General features: G+C 36.2%; 1 protein-coding gene and 1 non-coding gene across 5 annotated transcripts in view; one reads left to right on the top strand and one right to left on the bottom strand.

Annotated features, from left to right (window-relative positions):
• Window positions 1–25,560, top strand: part of LOC123874467 (furin-like protease 2) — a 317,196-nt gene that overhangs the window by 248,558 nt on the left and 43,078 nt on the right. The window lies entirely within an intron of this gene.
• Trnas-gcu lies at window positions 2,249–2,330 on the bottom strand. The gene has a single exon. It is a non-coding gene; the product is annotated as a tRNA-Ser (tRNA).

Raw genomic sequence — 25,560 nt, 5'->3', positions numbered from 1 at the left:
AACTGCGGTAGGCAATTAGGCTTTATAACTTAAAAGGTTACTTATCTCACTCAATTTATCCTGAGTGGCGCTCTTACAAGGGGAATCTAATAAAAACAAACAATGAACATCCAGTGAACTTGTTGGCTTAATTTAAAGAAAATTATTGGGCCGTGGCTGCGTCTTAAAGCTCCCTTTCATTATTGAAACTTCAAAGACATTTCTAAGTAAGTATGTATATCGTTTCACTGACATAGCTCGTAAAGTTGAGAGTGTCCAGGAGGGTAACAGTCAGTTTTACGTTGGCGTAAAATCACAACAATGGTGTTGTGATTGTACGTCAAGGAAATCAAAAACCAAGGAATTCAAGGTCACTGCCCCACGAGACGTCCCAGTTAAGCGGTTCGCCTATTATAGCTTTATCCCATGAAATCAAGTTTTGTAATAATAATCCGCAGAATCCATATTTTCGGGATGAATAAAATTTGTACAGTTTTCAGGATGCAAGATATCTCTGTGCCTTTGGTCAAGATCGGTTTAAAGATTGAACCGTGAAAAGACAGATGACTAAATAGTTAGACACTAGGTATACAAAATATACACAGTACTAGCACAGTTACAGTAGTAACTGTGGTACAAAATCCATCCTCCTTCTCCTCCATATCCTCTCTGTAAAGTGTGTGTTAAGTAGTAGATATAACACTAGAATTCATATAATAGTTAAGTTAGGAGCTCCTTGACTGTTCAGACGACAGGTGTCATAGTCTGAAGAAATCCGTGTGTTTGAATTCATCGTGCGACAAAAACGCCATCGTGCCATCGTACGAACGTTGCCAATAAGGACGACGCCTTAAGAGGGCTCTCTCCGTCACTCGTTTCATACAATTGTAGTTCCAATTTCATTTGAATATTAAGCAACCAAAGTCTATGAAATTTTGCAGACATATTCTAGAAACTAATATCTGTGTCTGTGGTGTTAAAATTACAGGGGCTCAAAGATTTGTATGAAATTTTTTAAGACCGCGTAACTTTGAAACCGAATATTTTAATAGAAATCTTGTAAACCACAGACATAGATATTAGTTTCTAGAATATGTCTGTAAAATTTCATGGACTTTGGTTGCTTAATATTCAAATGAAATTGGAACTACGATTGTATGAAACGAGTGACGGAGAGAGCCCTCTTAATGTTGAATATAACACATGTCATCTGAATGGTCCCCTAAAGGAGTCTATAAATTCCAGTGTTAAGTCTATTACAATATACTAATAGGCGTTTATATTATAAGCACGGTGTCAGATCAAGGCAAGCATTGTTTGTTTAGATGGTAATTAAAGGTTCTTACAATGCGGAGGTGCCGCTATTCTTATCATAATAGAGCACCAATTTGGCTTCTAAACAGTTCGTGGCTTGGCGACTGGCGTTAATAAGACGAAAACAATCAGAAACAATAATATTATGCCTGGGGGATCTAGTGGGAAGATGGTATAGCAGACTAACTTGAATGGTTACATCAACTACTTATGTAGTCTTGGTAACTTTTTAGGTTTTTTTCTAATTATAGGCCAAAAAGAATCAACTGAATTTATATTTCTTTTTTTTTTCAAATTTTTCTTTTTACATTACGATGGCTTAGTTTACCATTGCTCAAAAATAATTATTCTTGTGTAGTTTGTTGACTTTACAGGAGAGATGTTTATAGTTTAATTAAATATGACTAAAAATACTAATAGTGATGTAGTAGCACTAAAATAACATAAAAGATAATTTTAATACAATTTAGACACAACTCTCGGCCAGATGTTAAACTTTATTCAAATTATCGATTATTTTTGTACTAGCACACTAATTCATGATAGTTGGGAACTTTAAACGAAACGTCAAGGCTTCGAGGTCACTGGCAGGCGTCAAATGTTAGTACCTACATTTGACGCTCGTAAAGGTACCCCTATTTTTCTATGATTTCACGTCACACACACATATCAAATATTAGGCTATGCCATGGCCTAATATTTGACATATCGTCGATTCAGGATCGAACCGATCCCTCAATCTAGTTATAACTGAACTTTGAACTGCTCTCCCGTGATATCGACAATAATGTACGAGTAGTTACTGCAGTTGTGACCAAAGCCATAAATAATATTATAATTATATACCTTCCTAATGCATTTTTTATTCAAAAAAAATTTAAGGATACTACCAAAAATGGAATTAACTATGAAATTATTAAAAAAATTAAGAAAGAAAATTAAAAGAAAAACATATCGACGAGGATGGGATTCGAACCCACGCGTGCAGAGCACATTGGATTAGCAGTCCAACGCCTTAACCTCTCGGCCACCTCGTCATGTGAAGCCTCTTTGAAATACTGCGGCGTCTTCGACCTTACTTTCTCATTTGCTTGTTTGAACAAATGTTAATTATATATTATGCGTGTTTTATTTGCATTCGCTAAATGTTAATTAAAAACGATAATAGTGGTTTAACTTGTTATTTATCAAGGATTAATTAAAACCATAATATGGTTCAATTTTATGTCTACGGATACGAAACTAATTAAATACTTCTAAAATTAAAAGCGCCACAAAAGGCTCTTTTCCATTTATATCAATTTAAGAAAAAAATTCGACTTATTCTTTTAAAAGCAATTTTTCTCGATACGAAATTTTGTGTTGAGTGTAATATGTGCTGGATCGATGTATGTATTTGCGTTTCCTAATTCCATCATAAAGTCTAAATGCCTGAACAGATTTGGATGTAGATTTTAATGGCGTATAGTTAGGATACTTACATCATCCCGAGTGACATTGGCTATAATTTTTTTTGGAAAAAATCAATATGGCTGAATTTTCAAATGTAAAAAAATCTTTAAAATTATTAATTTATGTGGGTCTATTTCCATTGTCCTTTGAAACTAGACCTGATGCTGACCGCAATCAGTTTTTTTTAATTACTTGTTTAAGGTTAAGAATATGTATTTATTTTACTTTTTTCTTTCCAGGTATGGTTACTTCCTGCTTCCAGTAGTCTCACTCAACGCTCACGTCATGGAATAAGTGGCGCTGTGTTGGTTTGAACTTTGAACTTTGATATAGCTCTTAGCTCTTAGGCACAACACACACCGACATAGTGGAATGGAGCCAGGGCGTATCGTCTTTCTTGATAACAAATTAAAACTAAGTTTTTTTTTTTTTACGTTGGCTTAAGGTAATAGTGGGCGGTGCTCCCAGGTACACCTAGCCACGTGCTTAGCGAGCCTTTGATGCTTCTGCGTGTTTTGTCTAACTATTTCAACGATACACATTACGCTGAATTTTCGTTATTATTAAAAATACTCGCTTTTACTCCACTCTACCAGTACGCGCTGGCCCTATCACCTTGTATAATTATAAAAATTATATGAGGAGCATGCGAAAAAAACGCTTGTAATTTACTAATTGCACGAAATTTTACAAAAGAAGCAAGAAACTGAAAGGAAATATACTAAAACACTGTAATTGTACCGTTTTTGATCGAAATCACGAACTTTAGATTCAATTTTAATAAAGTTGTAGGCCGTTTTGCTATAATATGTATGTTTGCTATATTATAACACATGTTTATGTAACTAGCAATAAGAAAGCAATAAAGCCTATTTATTATTTATTATTATTATTAGATAAGTTCTTAGAAATCACTTTTATTTTTTTTATTCAATTTTAACACAGCTTCATCCTGTTTAGCTTGAAAATAAGCGTAGGTTTGTATTCAGACAGCCAAAATCGTGCGGATTGAAACAGACAGTATTTTGATTACAAGTGTAATTATACCGTTTTGTTCGGCAGCCTCTCATAATATATGACGCGGCCGTTTCCCTGTACAAAATGTGCGTAATCGATGGCAACATATTTATGCAAATCGATCTGGTTTGTTGTCACGTCACAGGCCTGTCGTTAACGTTGCGTGTTGGGTTAAGAGTTTCAGGATAGGGTTGTCAACTTGTCATTTTCATGAAAGATTTTTTTCAGAAATATCACCTTCTTGTCCTTATCCGATGGGGGTCGGCACAGCATGTCTTCTTGCACTAATTTCTGTCATCTGTCAGAGCGTTATCCACCCCTTTTTTAGAAAATAAGTTTTTAGAAACATGAGTAGATATTATAAGATTGCGCAAAACTTTAACCACAGGGCGTAAGGCTAAATGCCTTCAGATTATTCTTGATGATGTATCAAGAATAATCTGAAGGCATTTATCACTGGTATCAGTTTATTTATAGTTTTAAAATAAGTTTACGTTGTGAATATGTGGCGTTGTTTACTAAAGTTATTCTTGAGTTATTTTACTATTATCATTATTTCATTTCATCGCCGGCCCACTACTGAGAACAGGTCTCAGAATGAGAAAGAGTTATATTCCACCACGCTGGCTAATTGCTCATTGACAGCGCGTAATATAGTATTTATAGTAAAAATTAAGAACGTGACAACCCTTATGTCGTTGATTGGCTTCTCATTTAGGGCCATTGTGCTCGAATACGTAATTCACGTTAACGTCGACGCCATGAAGATAATCTCGAATACGGGCCGATCATTGATTGCCAACTGCTCAATGGGCCGTATTCGTGCCAACATTTGTGCCAAGTCGATCAACCAATCTGAGCCTCTTTGGTAATGCATAATAATGATACACAATTTATCCATTATCACTGTATATTATATTTATTATAAATTAAAGTCCCCTACCGTGCTGAGTTTGTATTTGTTCGGGGTAATCTCAGAAACGGACATAATCATTATTTACGGATGTTCATACGCTTTTCAGTTTCACCAAAAAATTATTTATCTAAGAACGTTAACATTACCTAACTTACGAACATTTGTAAAAATAAACTACCGGTGTGAGGTTAGTAGTGAATTAAATTGAAAAAATTGACACCCGTGCGAAGCCCGGTGGTCCCTAGTTTATTATATCACAAACTTATATACGTGAAAGGGTGTCTGACTGTCTCTCTGTACATATCTCTGTTACATTTTTACGGCCCATCTATTTAACCTAGTTTGACGTTTAGTACAGAGATAGCTTTGCATCCCAGCGACGGACATGGGCTACTTTTTATCTAGGAAAATCAGATGAAAAAGTTCCGGATGAAGTCGCGGGCATCGTCTTAGAACATAGTCGTGCCAACATTTGGGCCAATTGGTCCAACCTGTTTGAGCCTCGTCATTTATTGGACCGTATTCGTACCAATATTTGTGCCAAACCTACTGATCAATCTCCGATATCAGAAGTGGGATGAGTCAATGTGTTACTTAATAGTTGCAGCCCTTATAATCTACCGTAAATTGGTTTCTCATTTAAGGCCATTGTGCTGGAAATACTGGAATACATAATTCATGTTAACGTGTACATCAGGATGATAATCTCGCATACTGACCTATCATTGATTGCTAACCGCTTCAACGGCGCTGCATGAGTACAGTCAACCGACAAATTTGGACCTCTTTAGCAATGCAAATGCTCTCGATCACCGTTCGATATTTCGATTAGCGGTTGAAATTGCTTATCTATTAGGCGCATAGAGCAGATATCCCCTTTTGTCTATGGTTAAGCAATACAGGTTACATTATGTTTTGTCTATCCTTAGCGCTACTACCCCTTATGGGCCATAGCCTGATCGAGTGATTTTTTTTCTTCTTGTTCTGTTTTATTCCTTTTATCCATGATTATAATGTGAAACTTCGTGAATGAGTTGTACTTAAGTAGGTACAACTTATTCACGAATTTAATACCTGTAATGAAATTACAACTTATTTTGAAAGGGATGGGGTTGCACTTAATTTGTAAAGTTGTAATTTTTGAGCACGCAATGTATTGCAAACAATGCGATCACAATGCCCCATATTATATACGACAATATCACAGATTGCTAGTTGCTCTGATGCTAGTGGCCCCGCGTGTGCCAAGTCGACCGCTAAAATTGGGTCTCTAGCTATGCAAATGCTTACCCGCTAAACTTTGATTTCTCTTGTTGATAATATAAGCCGATCAGTCTATTGATCTTTGATAAGTAGTTCCGGAAATGTCTTATATTCCAGATCAGAGCAATACAAGATTAATCACAAGTCGAAAGGTAAAACGATTTATTTCTTTAAATGGATTCTCTAACATAAATTGTCAAAAGTATTTTCTACTGAATCGATATGCATTTATTGACTTATTGATGAATTTTAGCACTAAAATGTTTATATCCTGGAGGCATACTAAGGCTAATTTTTTCGAGATGAGATATTTTAAACCCGCAAGTTAACAGAACTAGATTTGATAAACAGAAATTCAATGATTGCTAGTGGCAGAAATAAATGCTATGGTTTGACTGGTCAAATTAAAGCATTTATTTCTGCCATTGTAAGTAAAACCTATATGAGCAGCTTGCGATCAAAACGATATAATTACGCTTCTGCCCAAATCACTTTTGGTCAGGCAAAAACCACCTAAAACTGAGCTAAAATTGAGTCAAGTTTGTGATTTCGATCAAAACGGTACAATTACAGCTTTCATCCAGTTTTTCACTCCTCCGTAGAATTTTATTTCATGTAATTATACCGTTTTGTTCGCCAGTTCCTCGTATATTATTGTACTTTCGTCGAGAAAAATCCTAAGTGACCATCACAAAAAAAAAAACTTGGGCGATATAAATGTGCTTTCCAACACCGTATCTTCATAGCGGACTGTCCTTCATCTTGATGGCAGTATCGATGACCCGTTACAAGTTTTCCTCGGAAATTTTTCTTAGTCGGTCGCATTACCATGTGAAACGTTTATTGTGCCTATAAAATTTGGGTCGGATACGGACGCTTTAGTATGCGGGTATGGCTCGAGAAACGGTTATATTATGCTCCATTCTTCACAATTTTCCTATCAAAATGTTGAGTTTTATTGTATTATTTACACTACCAACATCATGATCAAGCCATCACCGGCTCACTACTGAGCACGGGTCTCCTCTCCAAATGAGAGGGCCTTATGCCATAGGCCTTGGTTGGCCTTCTATTCAGGAGGTTGGTGATTCGATTCCGGACACGCACACCTTATTTTATCGGTATTACGTGTGTTTTAAGCAATCAAATAGCTTTAACGGTGAAATAATACATTATGAGGTAATAGGTATGCCTGAGAGTTCTCCCTAATGTTGTGTGAAATCTACCAATCCGCACTCGGCCAGCGTGACAGACTATTGCCTAAACCCTTGTCTGAGAGTGCTCAAAAGATCCATCTTGGCTGGAAAGCTATACTTATTGCAAATTATGTTTACCAGGATTTTTTAATTTCTTGATAAATTAAATTTGAGCTAATAAACCCTCATTGATTTATTTAAAAAAATCTAACAATCCGAAAATTGAATTGGTATTAAGCCCCAGAATTAGAGTAGCAATTCCGCGAAACAATTGTATCAAAAACCTGTCGCACTTATGACCTTTTTCTATTGACACGCCACACACACCGAACGCATGTGCATAACCGTGCCACGCAAATATGATCATTAAGGTGCTACGACTTACGGCCTTTGATTGTACCTATAAGAATTCTATCGAGGAAACTTGTACTGAGAATGTCCATAATATGCACGCCGAATTGCGTTCTTTAAAACTTTGTGAGTAGGTACCTATATCCGTGAGTGACCATCAAACTTATCTAAATGGCCCTATTACACAAAGGCACTTATCGTGATCAAAATTGTTTGTCAACAAAACTAATATTGTTTTACTTTTGTCATAAAAATGTTGTTACAAAATACTTGGCCGACATAAAACGGGAAAATGGGATGTGTATCATTAAACTTTAACACTATCAGAATGGTCATCAAGCCTTCGTATTTATGGTAGACACACGAGGTTATATTTATTAATAAGTGTAGATTATTATAATATTAACCTGCTTTGATTTTCCGGTATAAGAGGTAGCCTATGTCCATTCCTGGGATATACCTAAGCTAACTCTGTACCAAACATCAAAATCTTTTCAGTTTCAATCAGCAATAATTAGGCTGGCAAAAACTAGCAGACAGACAGACAGACAGGCACACTTTCACATTAGTACCTATGTATAGTACAGATAATCATAAGTGGGCACTAGGTCTTGATGATAGGTAGTAGGTACTATGGAGATCCCGTCACAAAGTTTTTCAGTAAAGCCTTTAAACCCCAGTCACATTACCATGTGAACGTTCGTTCAGACGATAAAACTCCGGTCAGATACGGGCGCTTAAGCCTCCGAGGTTATGGCGCAAGACGCGATAACAAGTTCCAGAATATTCTAGTGGGTACCCACACTATTCTCAAGTCTGTAAGTTATTTTCGTTTGGTAGAACTGACTGCGAGAACTTCTATTAATTTAATACTAGTTTACAGTACATACAGAGTTTGTCTGCTGAGAGGCTTCGGCCGTGGCTAGTTAGCGCCCTACTGGCAAAGCCGTGCTGCCTAGCAATGTAGCATTCTGATACGATGCCGTGTAGAAGCCAATAGATAGGGTTTAATAAAAACTGCCATACCCCTTCCAGGTTAGTCCGCTTCCATCTTAGACTGCATCATCACTTACCACCAGGTGACATTGCAGTCAAGGGCTAACTTGTATCTGAATAAAATAAAAAGAGTAGTGCAAAATCTTTTTTATTTTATTTAACTGATTTAAAGTATCTTCTTGCAGAAACGTTAGATGTGCTTAAAACTCTACTATCAATTAAACCATGATACAAGTGAACTGGTAAAGCGTATTTATTATAAGCGCGTGTTTTTGCGCTTATAATAAATACGAATAGCAAAAAACCCATAGGAAATGAGATATTTACAAAAAAGCGCAAAAAACTGATTTTTGTGACCTTTGACCTTGAAATTTAATATTTGCGTACACCCTACCATATGTAGATTTTGAGACAACTTTTAGGGTGTCAATATACAAGTATTTACAGACTTACAGCTGGGTATCTCGAATTCCGAGGTGAACTTACTATAATGACTGGACTATGTAAGGCTTCGTAGAGCTATACTAATGAAATGCAGCTCCAGCTCCATTTCGTTTCATTATAGTCCTACAGATATAGAACAAAGTAATCCCAAATTAGTGAAAAACGCACTACTAACATATGAGTTCAATTTAAAGTTTGTCGATATTAGTAACTTTGTTCACTCGTGGTCGAATAAATACGAAGTTGCGAACTTTTCTCTTTAAACCTTGTCACATAACGATTTCTATGGAACATTTGGAGAACACATGCCAAACAGTGTCGCCGACGTGGCTCCATAAAATAAGTTTTGTGCAGCTGCAATTAAAACTTATCCCACCGGCCAAAGCTCGAAATATCTGACACTGATGTGGAATGCAAACTAGTATGTTTAGAGTTTGTATCGTGAATAGCAAAGTGCAGGCAACAGAGATTTCAATAGCAACTGTTTTGTTGAAAGGGACCTGTCAAAAAGTTGTCGTACTACAAATACCTTTCTCCGTCTAGGCTTTTCTAGGCTAAGCAATCAGGATTTATTGATAAACTAGCTGATGCCCGCGACTTCGTTCGCGTGGATGGAGTTTGTTAAAAATCCCGTGGGAACTCTTTGATTTTCCGGGATAAAAGTAGCCTATGTGCTAATCCAGAGTATAATCTATCTCCATTCTTTGGAGCCCAATCCGTCCAGTAGTTTTAGCGTGAAGGAGTAACAAACATACACACACACATACAAACTTTCGCCTTTATAATATTAGTGTGATGTGACTACAGTAAAATAGCTCTTTTATAGCAGTATCATCATCAACCCGATTGACGTCCACTGCTGGGCATAGATCTCTTGTAGGGAATTCCACACTCCATGGTCCATTGCGCCCGCCTGAATACAACGGTTCCCTACGACTTGTTTGGTATTGACTTAATGGGGGAGTGGAACAAGGAATCAGCTTAGCTTGTTACTGTTGTTGATGATTGGGAGGGTCTTCCAACGTTGCGCTTTCTGGTACGAGATCGTTATTTCAGTACCTTGGGACCCCAACGTTTATTGGTGTTTCGAATTATGTGCCATACATACCCTTTACCACTTCAGCTTCGTTTTCTTTGTACATTTCGTTATCACCACAAAACAAAATGTTTTTTTTTTTTCTGCCATAAAGCTCCATTATATAATGGCAGCTTTATTGCTATGCATTTAGCCTAATAAGTAATTTTATTCTAGATTAAACTTCTACTTATGATTAATTTCTAAATAATTTACAGTCCAATAATTGACCTTAGTTTATTAACCCCCGACCCAAAAAGAGGGGTGTTATAAATTTGACGTGTGTATCTGTGTATATGTCTGTGGCATCGTGGCTTTTAAACTAATGAACGGATTTTAATTTAGTTTTCTTGTTTGAAAGGTGGTTTGATCGTGAGTGTTCTTAGCTATAATCTAAGAAAATCGGTTTAGCCGTTTGAAAGTTATCAGCTCTTTTCTAGTTACTGTAAGTTACACTTGTCGGGGGGTGTTATAAATTTTTAATTTACACTTGTTCTAATTCGTACTTACAGTTCACTATATTTTTGTGACCAAGATAAGATAAATTAACTAAATGTGTTTATTTTATTAACCCCCGACCCAAAAAGAGGGGTGTTATAAGTTTGACGTGTGTATCTGTGTATCTGTGTATCTGTCTGTGGCATCGTAGCGCCTAAACGAATGAACCGATTTTAATTTAGTTTTTTTTGTTTGAAAGGTGGCTTGATCGAGAGTGTTCTTAGCTATAATCCAAAAAAATTGGTTCAGCCGTTTAAGAGTTATCAGCTCTTTTCTAGTTTTCTTGTAGTAAAGAAGGTTAGATAACCCTTAGGTTCATAATATTCAAGTGTCAATTGACAAATGTCAAGCTGTCAAGATGGATGTTGCCTAGATATACATAATTATTTATTTGAAAATGATGTTTTGGAAAACTCAGATACTTTGGATCGTAGGCGCGGAATAGTCCAAGAAAATCGGTTCAGCCGTTTGAAAGTTATCAGCTCTTTTCTAGTTACTGTAACCTTCACTGGTCGGGGGTGTTGGAAATTTTTAATTTACACTTGTATAATCCATGGTGGCTAATATGGTGATCGATCTTACTTCTTTTTTTTAAATATTAGCCAAGTTTATTATGCTGACTAATATTCCCCTTTCCCCTCTAACTAAGCGTAAAGCTTGTGCTAGGAGTATGTACGACAATAGTGCAACGGGTGGGGTTTGAACCGGCGACCTTTCGGTTTTCAGTCCACTCCTTTAACCGTTGAGCTATCGAGGCTATGTATTTGTAAGGCGTAAGTAAACGAAAGTAATTCAGAAATTTCGTTCCTGTTAACTATTGTAGCCAGGAAAAAGATCGTAAATACAGCAGTTACCACGTACGTGCTACGTGGTAACTACTATTACACTCCTTACAATGGATCAGTAAATAGTTCATGAGATAGCAACTATCCCTGTACGAATATTGTATTTATTTGTACCTGCACATCAGGGTTGAAGAGTTGGGACTTGGAGTCCAAGCATAAAGTCGTTTTTGGTACCTACAATGTTAATTCACTATGAACAATTTCTGAATCTTGATAACTTAGGCGGGCGGGAATAAATCTTACCGAATACGTGATGGCAAATGCAGTCAGCAGAGACCATTCACAAGATTAAAACTGTGTACGTTTTTTTGTAGTATAAACAACGTCTGAATGGTTCTAATCTACACTCAGTGATGATCAATCACAATACTATCAGCCTCCATATTTTGTCAATAACTATGTCGTTGTCGCTAACTACAATAACATAGAATAAATCGCTTACGTTTTCCCAGTTAATAACACATACAATAGTATTGGAAGGTCACATCTAAATCACGGGGAAATGTGACGTCAGCATTATCACGGCACACCTGGCCAGTCCCGAAGATATATCTCATCCTTTTGTTGTTCGCGAACGAGTTTTTCACGTATAAGGTCTTTCTCACATATAAATCTTCTTCATTCGCTCTTCAAGTGTATAGAAAACCTTACCCTGATTAATACAATTAAAAGTCATTCCTAAACTATCGTCTAGTCTGCCCCTAGGTCGTTTAACATTTTAACAGGCTTTTTTAACCCCCGACCCAAAAGAGGGGTGTTATAAGTTTGACGTGTGTATCTGTGTATCTGTCTGTGGCATCGTAGCTCCTAAACTAATGAACCGATTTTAATTTAGTTTAATTTTTGTGTGAAAGGTAGCTTGCCGGGAGTGTTCTTAGCTATAATCCAAGAAAATCGGTTCAGCCGTTTCAAAGTTATCAGCTCTTTTCTAATTACTGTAACTTTCACTTATCGGGGGTGTTATAAATTTTTAATTTACACTTGCAAATCCTGAGTCTTGTCTAACGTGTGTGAGCAAACTTATATTTGTCTACCGAAAAACTCGAGGCTTCTTCGCACCTGCGGCCTACTCCACGCCCCCCATATTTATTGTGCTCATTCTATGTACATTGTGCAGGATAGTGCGCAGTTGCGAACTTATCGCGGCCTAATGTCCCTCTATTTTCCTCCCTCCCTGACAATTCTACTGATGTTTTTATTATAAAGACGTGTCGGGACTGTAGAAATATTTGCAGATGTTGAGGAAGTGTGTCTGCGAGTGATGTACGCTCGTCGTTTCTCGCTTTTGAATCGTGCCCTAGCATTATTTGTGGAGCACGTGCCAATTGTTATATTGATGTTGTTAGTGCTTTATCGTTTCCTTCTGTGTACTGTTTTAACAATAAAGGAAAATGTCTTGAGGAAACCTGCATGCTAAGATGTGTGAAGTATGCCAATCCGCACTTGGTCAGCATGTTCAACTAATTCTTTTAATTCTGAGAGGAGACCAGCCTACTGCTTCGTTAACTCAGTGTCTAACACTAAGGTCTTGATCTATAGAGCATGCTTTGTCTTTGCTCAGACTTAAGACTCTGTTAAAACGAGACAGCGTTATATCGCCGACATATCCTGTTTTTAACCGACTTCAAAAAAGGAGGAGGTTCTCAATTCGTCGGGATCTTTTTTTTTAAACCGAAACTTAAGTCTAAGGAAAGTCAAAGTACGCTCTATAGATCTCGCCATCAATGACAGCCACCGAGCTCATTTGACATTTGTTTTTAATCCATTGACAGTTTTCTACGAAAAATTATTTATTTTAACATGAAGCAGCAATGCAGAACCACCCAATGTCCGATAAGCTTGGTGGTTATTATGGTGTTTTAGCCACTGAGTTAGCGAATTGATCATGACTATGGTGCATACCATTATACCTAAGTTGGTAAAAATCCGATTTTCTACTATAGACAGCCGTACTACAATGTATTTCTATTTTACGGACCTAGGCTTACAGGATTTCGATAGTGTTTCCACAGTCCACTCTGTATTTGCATAGTTTTTTCAGTGTCCTTTTACCACTATGATGGTATTTAAATAATCGTAGGTGTCGTGTTTATAATTTAATTATAAAATTATTTTATTAAATAAGACACCATCAGTTTTACATGTCTTTTTATTATGTATCTTTTTTTACTGTCATTACATGACGAAGGAATATTAACATACAAAAGAGGTTTGTTATTACAAAAGATCCTAATACAACATCTCCCTTTTTTACTCAGGATACCTAACCGGAGGTCGAATCACACGACCATATGAAGTTGTATATAAAGATGGTTGTGGGGTCACTACAGATTCCAGATTTTCATTTTCATCTGGAATATAGAATGGTACAAAGTTCAAAGGCTTTATATATATCCTATTTCTTACAAACATTCTCCCATTTTGACTTAATATCTTGTACGTTCTATCATAAATTTTTCCTTTAATAATCCCTTTTTTCCAAACTCTCCCTGTTTTAAAAAATACATGTTCTCCGAGCTCCAAATTTCTTAAATTAACTTTATTCCTGTTATAATAAAATCTGTCCTTTTCTTGTCTATGAACTAAATTTCGCCGTAAATTTCTATCAACCTTAGGATTAAATGCCTTCTTAGTCATAGGAATAATACCTCTTAATTTTCTATTAAATAAATTTTCCGCTGGAGATGCAATTGTATTTGAAATAGGGGTATTACGAAATTCTAATATTGCTAAATATGGATCTCTTTTCTCATACAAAGCTTTCTTAAGAAGTTTCTTTATCGTTTGCACCTCTCGTTCAACCATACCATTTGACTGAGGATATTCTGGGCTTGACATAGTATGTTTAAAATCATACTTCCTAGCAAAATTCTTAAAACTATCACTAGAAAATTGCGGCCCACCATCACTAAATACTTCTTTAGGAATTCCATGCCGACTAAAAATCTGCTTTAATTTGTCAATGATACTTTCACTTGTAGTACATCTTAAAAAATCTATTTCAGGAAACTTTGAATAATAATCTATCACAATCATATAATTACAACCGTCTAATTGAAATAAATCTACACCTACTTTCTCCCAAGGTAATTCTGGTACAACATGAGGCATTAAAGTCTCTTTTTTATTATTATTACTAAAACGTATACATGTTTCACACCGTGAAACCATATCCGTTATCTCATGGATCATTCTTGGCCAATACATAGCATCATTTGCCCTTAATACCGTTTTCGTTATTCCTAAATGTGGAAAATGTGCACGTGCTAGCATTTCTTTTCTTAATTCTGGTGGCACCACTAAACAATTTCCTTTAAATATTAAACTTGATTTATAAGTCAAGCTATCTCTAACATGCCAATATGGCCTTATTATTTCTGGTACTGAGTTTTTGTGAGCAGGCCAGCCCTTTAAAATTGAATCTTTTAATAATCTCATCTCTTCATTTTTATCTGTTAAATTCTGAAAATAGTTTAATTGTTTCTCGCTGATGTTTAATGAACCTATCACCATGTCTATGTTAGCTTCTATATTCTCTTCATCCAACTTTATCAGCAACCTATCATTCACATCAAACGACCTGGATAGAGTATCAGCTATGTATAACTCTTTCCCTCGCTTGTAAACTAATTCAAATTGATACTTTTGCAACTTAATTAACATTCGCTGAATTCGTGGTGAACAAGAATTCAATGGCTTTTTCATAATACCTATTAAAGGATTGTGATCAGTCTCAATAGTAATATTTCTACCAAAAATGAACTGACTGAACCTCTCGCAACCGAACAAAATTGCTGATAATTCTTTTTCAATTTGTGCATAACGTTGTTGACATTCGTTTAATGCCTTGGAAGCATAAGCAACTGGTAAACCATTTTGTAAAATAACAGCACCTAATCCATCTTTAGAGGCATCAACAGACAGCACTAATGGTAACTTTTCGTTGAAAAACTGTAGTACAGGCTTTTTAGTTAAATTCTTTTTCAACTCGTTAAATGCCTTTTCATGTTGGTCTAGCCATATAAATTCTACATCCTTTTTTAATAAATTTCTCAACAATGAGAATAAATTTTGAAAATTTGGAATAAACTTGGAAATATAATTTACTACTCCTAAGAATCTTTCTAACTCTTTTCTGTTCTTTGGACTTTTCATCGAAATAATAGACTTTATTCTACTATCATCAAGAGTAATCCCATTCTTACTTATAATATGTCCTAAATATTTTAATTTCTCTACCTCAATTTTACATTTTTCTTTATTTAGTTTTACGTTTTCTTGCCTAAGTCTATTGAAAACTTGCCTTAATCTCTTATCATGCTCTTCTTTTGTTCGTCCCCATATCAATATATCATCAATATAAACATCTACGCCATCCAAATCATCTAATATTTGACGCATGCGATGCTGATAAACTTCAGAAGCACTGCATATCCCAAAAGGCATTCTGAGAAATTTGTACCTACCAAATGGAGTATTAAAACAACACAAGTCTGAGCTCGCTGCAGACAACTTTATATTCCAGAATCCATTTTTTACATCTAATGTACTGAAAAATTGAGCGCCTGAAAGTCTACTAGTAATCTCCTCAAGCGTTGGCAACTCTAAGTGTTGCCTTCTTATAGCTTTATTGAGATCTTTAGGATCTAAGCATAATCGTAAATCTCCATTGGGTTTGTATACAATAACTATAGAGTTAACCCACTCTGTTGGATGTGTGACTTTAGATATTACTCCCATTGTTTCTAGTTCCTCTAATTTTTTCTTCAACTTAGGTTGTATAGCAAGCGGAACTCGCCTACTTGCATGAACAACAGGAGTAGCATCCGGTTTCAATTTTATATCGTACTCTTCTTTCATACATCCTAAACCATGAAACAAATCATCATATTCAGATACAATACTTTTAGTCTCATTTATGTTCTTTATAGGATTAACTAAATGCATTTCAATTGCAGATTGCAACCCTAAAATATTACATGCTTTGTCTGAGTCTACTACATAAAAATCTAATATATAGTTTTGGCCTTCATATTTTATAGGCAGTGAACACTTACCAATACAATTTATTACCTGACCTGTATAAGTAGTCAGTCTGGCTTTTGACTGGCAAAGATTATGTTTATCTAAACCTAATGGTAACAACATGTTATTTGATAATACATTAGCTTGGGCTCCTGTGTCTACTTTCAAATGAAGAGGCACGTTGTTAACTCCAGCTATGATTGTCCAGTCCTTCACGTTTCTTTTCAGTGCATTTACAAAAACTGCTCCAAATAATATGGTTTTAATATTCTCCTCAACATTCTCACCCGCTGCATCATTATCTTCATCCTCTACTTCATGAACAGAATGATTTCTACATTGACTTGAAAAATGGTTGTAACCATTACAGCGGACACAACGTTTACCATACGCTGGACATTTTCTCATTGGATGGTTATAGCCACATCTTTTACATAATTTCTTATCATAATTAAAATTCTCTTTATATTTCTTTTCAAGCTGGCCAGTAAAGCCAGATTTTGTTAATTTATTTTGTTTTTCATTAAATTTATTAATGTTGTAATCCGAACTATTGCTACTATGTGCGTTATCCGGAGTATGTGCCAATGTTATCTTCTCTAACTGCATTCTTGTCTCTTGGGATATACGACATATGTTAATAGCTTTATCTAATGTTAAATTCTTTTTACGTAAAAGTCTATCTTTTACAGTTGTGTCTGTAATTCCACAAACTAATCTATCTTTAATTAAACTTTCTGTAAGAACTCCAAAATTGCATGTGCTGCTTAAGTCTCTTAACACAACCACAAAATCTTCGTAAGACTCACCATCTTTTTGCATTCTTGTAAAGAATCTATACCTTTCATATGTTTCATTTTTTTCTGGATTAAAATGGTCTTCGAATTTTTGCATGACTTTATTTATATCATTGCCATGCTCCGCTTTTTCAAAAACAAACGTATTATATATTTTTATACATCTTTCGCCTATTGCATTTAACAGCAAGGCTGTCTTTACTCTTGGGCTTTTACCTTCATTGTCCGATGCAATTAGATAAATTTCGAATTTTTGTCGAAACAAACGCCAATTTTCGGCCATTGGGCCCTGCCAGCTCAATTCTGTTGGTGGATTTATCGATCCATGCTGTCTATTCTCTTTGACAGTTCTGCCCTTTTCCTCCATTATAAATTGTAATAATATATTTCTCACCTGTTTATTTATGTTTTAAACGGTAACCGACTGCGCCATGTCGTGTTTATAATTTAATTATAAAATTATTTTATTAAATAAGACACCATCAGTTTTACATGTCTTTTTATTATGTATCTTTTTTTACTGTCATTACATGACGAAGGAATATTAACATACAAAAGAGGTTTGTTATTACAAAAGATCCTAATACAACAGTAGGTAGCTGGAATTATTTATTCAGAATAAAACCGTGGTGGGTGGAAATATGGACGTTTTTGAACTCTGCAAACATACGCGCTGTAGTGCGTCAGGTACAATAGTGACGATCGCATGCTATTGGTTAAAATGCTCTGTTGCACCAAGATTACCATGAATTCAGCCAATGCGGTTATAGCAAGGTAATAATCTTGTGTGATAAAACTTTTGTGCTAACGAACAGGTTCGTCTATTTGTAGTATGTTCCGAAAAAAGATATCGTACATTATTGTAATACTTTTTAACTTTTATGATAAAAGTTTGCTGTGTTTAAAAAAAGAGAGCTCCAAACTTAATAAGAAAAAAACGTGCATCGTAAGCTGGGGCGAGCATCAGCTGCGGCTGTTTTCATTTAATTTAATTTGTTTACTAGCGACCCGCCCCGGCTTCACACGGGGTATCGCATGCATGGTTTTCTGTAACTTTTACTCTTTACGCAGCGGAGGGTTAGTAATATCGGTCCCGTTGGCATCATTTGGGTACGGAACCCTAAAAAGAGAGCTGCAAAGTTAATAAGAAAAAAACCTGCTAAGTGCGAGTCAGACTCGCGCACTGAGGGTTCCGTACTCGGGTATTTTTTCCAACATTTTGCACGATAAATCAAAAACTACTATACATAAAAATAAATAAAAATCTGTTTTAGGATGTAAAGGTAAAGCCCTTTCATATGATACCCCACTTGGTATAGTTATCTTACTTTGAAAATTAAAACACATTTAATTTTTTTTAAATGATGTAACCACAAATTAGAGACCATGAGACCCTAGCTACCTACAAAATTTCATAATTTTAGGTCAACGGAAAGTACTCTTTCGGTTTCTTGACAGACACGACGGACAGACAGACAACAAAGTGGTCCTATAAGGGTTCCGTTTTTCCTTTTGAGTTACGGAACCCTAAAAAACCTGCATCGAAAGCTGGGACGAAGCATGAGCTGTTTTGATTTAATTTAATATCTCCACGAAGAAAATATGTCTGGAAAATAGCGGATCACGGAGAGTCGCTTATTGATGGAAAATTAGCGTATGGAAATGCCGTCCGCGTCCGTAAACATATTTATTCGATTCTGTCTGCTTAGTATGAGATTTTACATCTCACTAACGTTGATAGTATTCGAGTGACAAAAATATTTCAGCGTTATAGTAAAAGGGTTCTTAAGTGCCTTGTTTTAAAGTTCAAGCCGGTATAGAGATACCGGGCCGCTCGTCAGCCTACGATTGCTCGACTAGACGGCTTCCTTGAACCTCTGGTGGGTAATGACATACTATCCTTAATCTGTGGTTTAAGTTTGTCTAATCTACAGCCAGCGCTCCAAGCGGAAACGTTGCGAAATTAAAATTAGTAGGTATTGAACTTTTGACTTTAAATCAAGGCATTTCAGGCCCATTTGACATTGACGTTTTATTTTATTTATTTTATTAGAAAACTTTATTGCACACACAAAAATATACAGAACTAATAGAAGAAACTATACTAGATGGTGCAAAAGTGGCCTAATTGCTACGTTATTGTGTTTTGACTCTCGAATTCTATCAACGTTTGTGAAATGTTAAATCTCATACTAAGCACACTGAATTCTGACGGAACGCGACTGGTAGTGGCAGGCCAATTTTCGCTCGCCGTGTTTTTACATTTGGGCCTCGAAAACATTTCAAGGATGTTTTTGTAAACATTTGAAATGGATTGGTTCATTAAACTGTTTGTTTAGTTCTCTCGATTTAATTTGGATATGAAATGTTATCAAATATTCAAACAACATTTCCATGAGTCCTTTCTCCGACCTAGGTACAATCAAAGGCCGTAAGTCGTTTAGCACCTTAAGAGGGGTCTCTCCGTCACTCGCTTCATACAAACGTAGTTCCAATTTCATTTGAATATTAAGCAACCAAAGTCCATAAAATTTTGCAGACATATTCTAGAAACTAATATGGAGTATAGTAATAGTATGGAGCAAGTGACGGAGAGAGCCCTGTTAAGTCTGAGCAAAGCAAAGTACGCTCTATAGATATGAGTATAATTTGTCAGGTATTCTTTGAGAAATTATTTATCACTTGACCAGGTAACTACTAACCATTATGTACTATAAGATAAAAGTTGATCAGCGAAAAGGTAGCAGAGAGTTTACGTTGACTTTGAGCCTCAGTAGATACCTACTCGTATAACTGATGGAATGGAAGCACAGGTCATGACCTACTTGCATCTTCGAGTGCCTATTACTTATATACCCTCGACTTGCAAGTTTTTCCACTGTGGCCTCATAATATTATTATGGGGAAAAGCTAACGTTAGGGAACGCTGAATATTCGCAAAAACACTCTGAAAATGTTTCCCTCGCCAATGAAGTTTTGATTACGCACTGAAGCTCACGTTTTTCTAATATTTTAACAAGAATTATTCGTAGTTGTAGAGTTGCTCTTATAAAAAAATGCAGATCACTATTTTCATCATCATCATCATGATCAACCCATCGCCGGTCCACTACTAAGTACAGGTCCCCTTCCAGAATGCAAAAAGGTTCAGGCTATAGTTCGCCACGCCTGGCCAAGTGCGGATTGGTAGACTTCGCACACCTTTGAGAACATTATGGAGAACTCAGGCGTACAGGTTTCTTCGTGGTATTTGAAAGCAATTGATATTTAATTGCTTTAAACACCCATAAGTGACTTCGAAAAGTTAGAGGTGATCGAAACCCCTTCCAGAATAGGAGGCGGACATCTAAATAATTTGAAACTCATATCAGGAATTGCGGGTCCAGTAGGATTCGAACCTGCGTCTCCCTTCGCGCCCGTTTTTTTTCATCAAAATATCATCAATAAAGTATCATAAAAAAATTATAAATAATCGTTACTATCTACCTAAGTAGTACCTCCTAGACTACGACTAAGTTAACTATAGATTGTACCGGCTTTACTCACGTATTTAGTCGGTCCCACTCTACACTTAAAATGGAAATCGCTCACTATAGTTTATAAACTAATTTAATGTATAAATACATTAAAATACCACTATGTTATCCATTTATAAACATTTGACGAGAAAAGAAAATTTATTGTACAGTGAATGTGCAATGTCTATCCATTTTCAAAGCTCAAATAAATTGTTTGAATAATAAAATCGACACAAAGCCTCTATTTCGTAAAAAATGCATTTGAAATTTAGAGTATTTTTTGTTCGTGCAGTTTCCAAACTAATCAGTGAGATTTTCATTTACTCTCAGCTCCAGGCTTGTGTGTGCGAAATTTGAACGGTATAATACTAGGTTTAGCATTAAAGCTCTTGTTTTATTCCGTTCTGCGCTTTGCCAATTGGAAATTTGGAGCTTCGGGCGCATTATCGGTTTAATTTCGCTAAGTAGCCCCGTCCGGGTGTTGTTGCAGCAGTACTTTACACGCTGTTAATAAATGAGCTCTCCTGATTTTGTTTCAGGGGCTTATCTTATAAGTTTTAAGGGCTTCTTGGAGTTTAAGAATGATTTTATTACCTTTGGGTGCTTTTAACTGTCGTTTTTAAAGCCGTTGTTTTATACTGCTCTGCGTTTTGCCAATTGGAAATTTGGAGCTTCGGGCGCATTATCGGTTAAATTTCGCTAAGTAGCCCCGGCCGGTGTTGTTGCAGCAATACTTTACACGCTGTCAATAATTGAGGTCTCCTGGTTTTGTTTCAGGGGCTTATCTTAAAAGTTTTAAGGGCTTCGTGGAGTTTTAGAAGGATTTTATTACCCTTGGGTGCTTTTAACAGTCGTTTTTAAAGTCGTTGTTTAATACCGTTCTGCGCTTTGCCAATTAGGTGACTCTGACTTATATCAACTTATCTAGCTATCCATTTACAATTTTATTAGTTGACCCATTACGTTCAGTCTTACTGATTCTTGTTTCTAATTTTCTAAACTTAATTAAAAAAATATAGATATAAATAGGAAGCAAAACGTGCAGATGGGTCACCTTATGTTAAGTGATTACCGCCGCTCACGAACATTTGCAGCACCAGAAGAACCACCAATCCGTTGACGGCGTTTCAGGAATTGGTTAATCCGCCCCTTGAATAACTATTCATGCTTCTCAATGTTGGCTACATTACCTTACTACAGTCAAAGTTCAAAATCCATTCATTAGGCTTAAAATCCAGCAGTCACATTCACTTAATTTACGAACAGATTGGATATCGTAATACGTATACGAGCTTGCATTCCTTTAATCAGCGTTTAATCCTTGCCATTTAACTCCTCTTCACCATTTCGAAATTCCACTGTGAGCCCATCGTTTCCATTCCGCAAAGTAACCTGAACATAGTTACAGTAAGGCCGTTTTAGCACGAATCACCGCACGGCATGATTTGCGGTCACACACACACACACATGATATGTCGTTCGTGCGTTTTTCCACGAGAAACGATTTCGCGACCACACTGCAGTTGTGGCTTGTGTCTTCGCGTTCGCACGCTTATCAAATTATTGGGTCCCGAATTAAATGCAATTTCTTGCAGTCCTGCTTTATTTGTGGAGAAAAAGATGCAAAATTTTAGATTCATCCACTTCAAAGATAAAGAAAAAAGAGCGGTGTCGTGAGTCGTGCGGTGTGCGTCGTCAGTAAGTTCATACTTGTTTTGTACAGCCTAGCTGTTATATTGCCACCGCAACGTAACAATATAGCGACACCAACGACATAGTCAAAAACTCGTCTGCAAAACGTGCGTAGTGCCGTGCGATATCGTTGAATGAGTAAACAACGCGTAAAAATTTATGGCACTCGAAGTCTTCGCCACATTTTATCGTGCGGTGCGGTAGTTCGTGCAAAAATGCCCTCAGTAGTCAAATAAATAAATGAATTTCCTCTTTGTGTGACCGATGAGCGTTCAAAATTACCTGTTTATATACGAACACGCTTTTACCCACCGTCAGCATTATTTCCAGTGCTATGAACTATTTAATTTTGGTAACACGTAATGTTATTGTCGTGTTGTTCCTGTTAGTTGTTTCATTTAAATTTAATTGACTGACGCGGTCTGTTGCCGAAATAGGTTTTAAAACGATTATTTGTAAAAATAATTATATCAGACAACCACCGGGTTTATATTTATTGGACAAACGGTACGTAAAACAAATTTGCTCACGCATGAATACCCTATTTAAATAACAGCACACCAAATATAAACAAGCTCCAGTGTTCCGATATATTCAGAAGAGGCTATTTTAGCAGCCTTTATTTAAATTATTATTTACTCATTGATTTTAATTACGTGTAAGATAATGTTTTTAATATTTAACATATGTACTTACTTGTTTGATACTTTTAAGATTTAGAATTTCAGTAGGTAACGGAATTCTTTTTAGCTTCAGCTAACAATCGTCATCCGTAGCTCGTTCCAGCTACTAAGGAATAAGGGATTCTTCATTAGACATTTACTCCTGTTTCTAGTTATTGTAGCTAGCTCTTTCTCGCCTTCTACTTTACGTATGGATGCAGCCAACATTTTTGTGCAGACTTCTTGCTAGTCATTTAAGAGAAGTAATCCTTGTGCCCTCCCCCAGCACTTTAATTAAAAACATAGTTTGATTCTCATTTGAAGAGTAAGCAATCAAACTCTACAGAATTTTGTAGACACGTTCTAAAAAACATGAAGTTTTCAAGTTATACTGGCTCAATGATTTACAAATCATTGAGCTGGTTAATACTTCCTCTTCTAATGTTTATAATTCCTATGATATTTCTCGTTCGTACATTCATGTCAATTTACGTCACATACACTTTATGGTCATTATACTCAAAAAATGCACACCTACTCACTCATCTGAGAGGTGATTTGTGTTCTGAATAACATACGTTAGGCACAAAGAAATCTGTGAACATTCCTCACAGATGTTCCTTTTCTTTCCGAGTTACGTGTACATTAGAGCTTTTCTTATACGTCATTTGTCAGCGCCCGAAACCCGTGCGTATAGGCGTCAATCTAAAACGACTTTCGTTTAAGGTAAACGCGCATTAGTGATTTCTATGCATCCTCACTTACCTGATGTTTTAATGTTACCTGATATCTCAAGTTTCTTATATGGATGATTATTATTGCTTTTTATGTACTATACTGCCATTAAACTTTTTTCTACACTGCTATTAGAAAGTATCAATCTTAATCGATATCCGTTTGGGTATTGCACTCATCATTATTACCAGTTATTATTAATACTTCATTACAATAAGCAAAGTACTTATAATTATGATTTGTATAGTAAAATTCTCATATATCTTTAATTGATACTGTCATTTTCACAATCTGCTCTACAAGAATTACCCCCTTTTGTCTAGTATATACTAATTCATAAATAAAAAATGAAATAGAAATGTTCATAATTATGTACGGAACCCTAAAAAACCAAGGCCCGACTCGCACTTGACCGGTTTTTTACCAGTATTACTATCAAATAAACTTTGAGGTATGTGAGGTATAGATTTGCAATTTTAAGTCAGAACGTTTCTACGATAACCTCATCATGATAAAATGCATCGAACTTTCTAGAAGCGAATACATGTTCAAGAATGTTCCAGAAAGTCCTAATGTTCGCAACATTAAGCTGCGGATAATCTACAAGGCTTCCAAGGCTTCGTTTAGTAGCAGGTATGGATTACTTAGCAAGTCACCCGCAGTTAGTGCCTTTCGACTTAGCAAGAACTTTGTTCCGAAGAATTAGTCACTGAAGACTTATTAATGTGTTTGGTGTGGACGTGCCCTTATTAGTAGTAACGCCATTTAATAAAAATATAATGCATTATATAAAATACTATAAATTAAGTAATCATTTAAATAAATTTTGACTCTATACATATTGTAATGTAAGAATCATTGTTTAAAATTATAACAAACGCAAGCCCACGAAAACTTTTTTTCATTTAGGTATGCCCGTTTAACTGAAAAGCTGTTGCAGTTTAAAGTTAGAACGTTTCTACGATAATCTCACCATGATAAAACGTACCGACCTTTCTAGAACAAATAAGTGTTCAAGAATGTTCCAGAAAGTCCTAATGTTCGCAGTAGCAAGCTGCGGATAATAATCTACAAGGCTTCCAAGGCTTCGGTTAGTAGCAGGTAGGGATTACTTAGCAAGTCACCCGCAGTTAGTGACTTTCGACTTGGCAAGAACTTTGTTCCGAAGAATTAGTCACTGAAGACTTATGAATGTGTTTGGTATGGACTTGCTCTTATTAGTAGTAACGCCATTTACATATATAAGTGTAAATTAAAAATTTATAACACCCCCGACAAGTGAAGGTTACAGTAACTAGAAAAGAGCAAACTAGAAACGGCTGAACCGATTTTCTTGCATTATAGCTAAGAACACTCTCGATCAAGCCATCTTTCAAACAAAAAAAAACTAAATTAAAATCGGTTCATTAGTTTAGGAGCTACGATGCCACAGACAGATACACAGATACACTACACACGTCAAACTTATAACACCCCTCTTTTTGGGTCGGGGGTTAAAAATGATTAGCTTATGCCCATGATACCCTTGACTTCGTCCACGTGGACTTACAAACAAACCCCTATTTTACCCCCTTAGACGTTGAATTTTTAAAAATTCTTTCTTAAGGTACCCACGCACTTGAACTGCACTGCAGCGGAACTGCGCGTCACGTCAGCACCTCGCACGATATTCTCTCCAGCCGCGACGCGCGTACGTCACTGCCGCGCGGCGCGGCTGGAGAGAATATCATGCGGGGCGCTGACGCGACGCGCAGTTCCGCTGCAGTGCAGTTCGAGTGCGTGGGC

This window comes from Maniola jurtina, chromosome 18, assembly GCF_905333055.1.
Source record: "Maniola jurtina chromosome 18, ilManJurt1.1, whole genome shotgun sequence".
Classification (NCBI taxonomy): Eukaryota; Metazoa; Arthropoda; class Insecta; order Lepidoptera; family Nymphalidae; genus Maniola; species Maniola jurtina.
The sequence above is the reverse complement of the archived record's forward strand: the minus strand, read 5'-3'. Positions and strand labels throughout refer to the sequence as shown.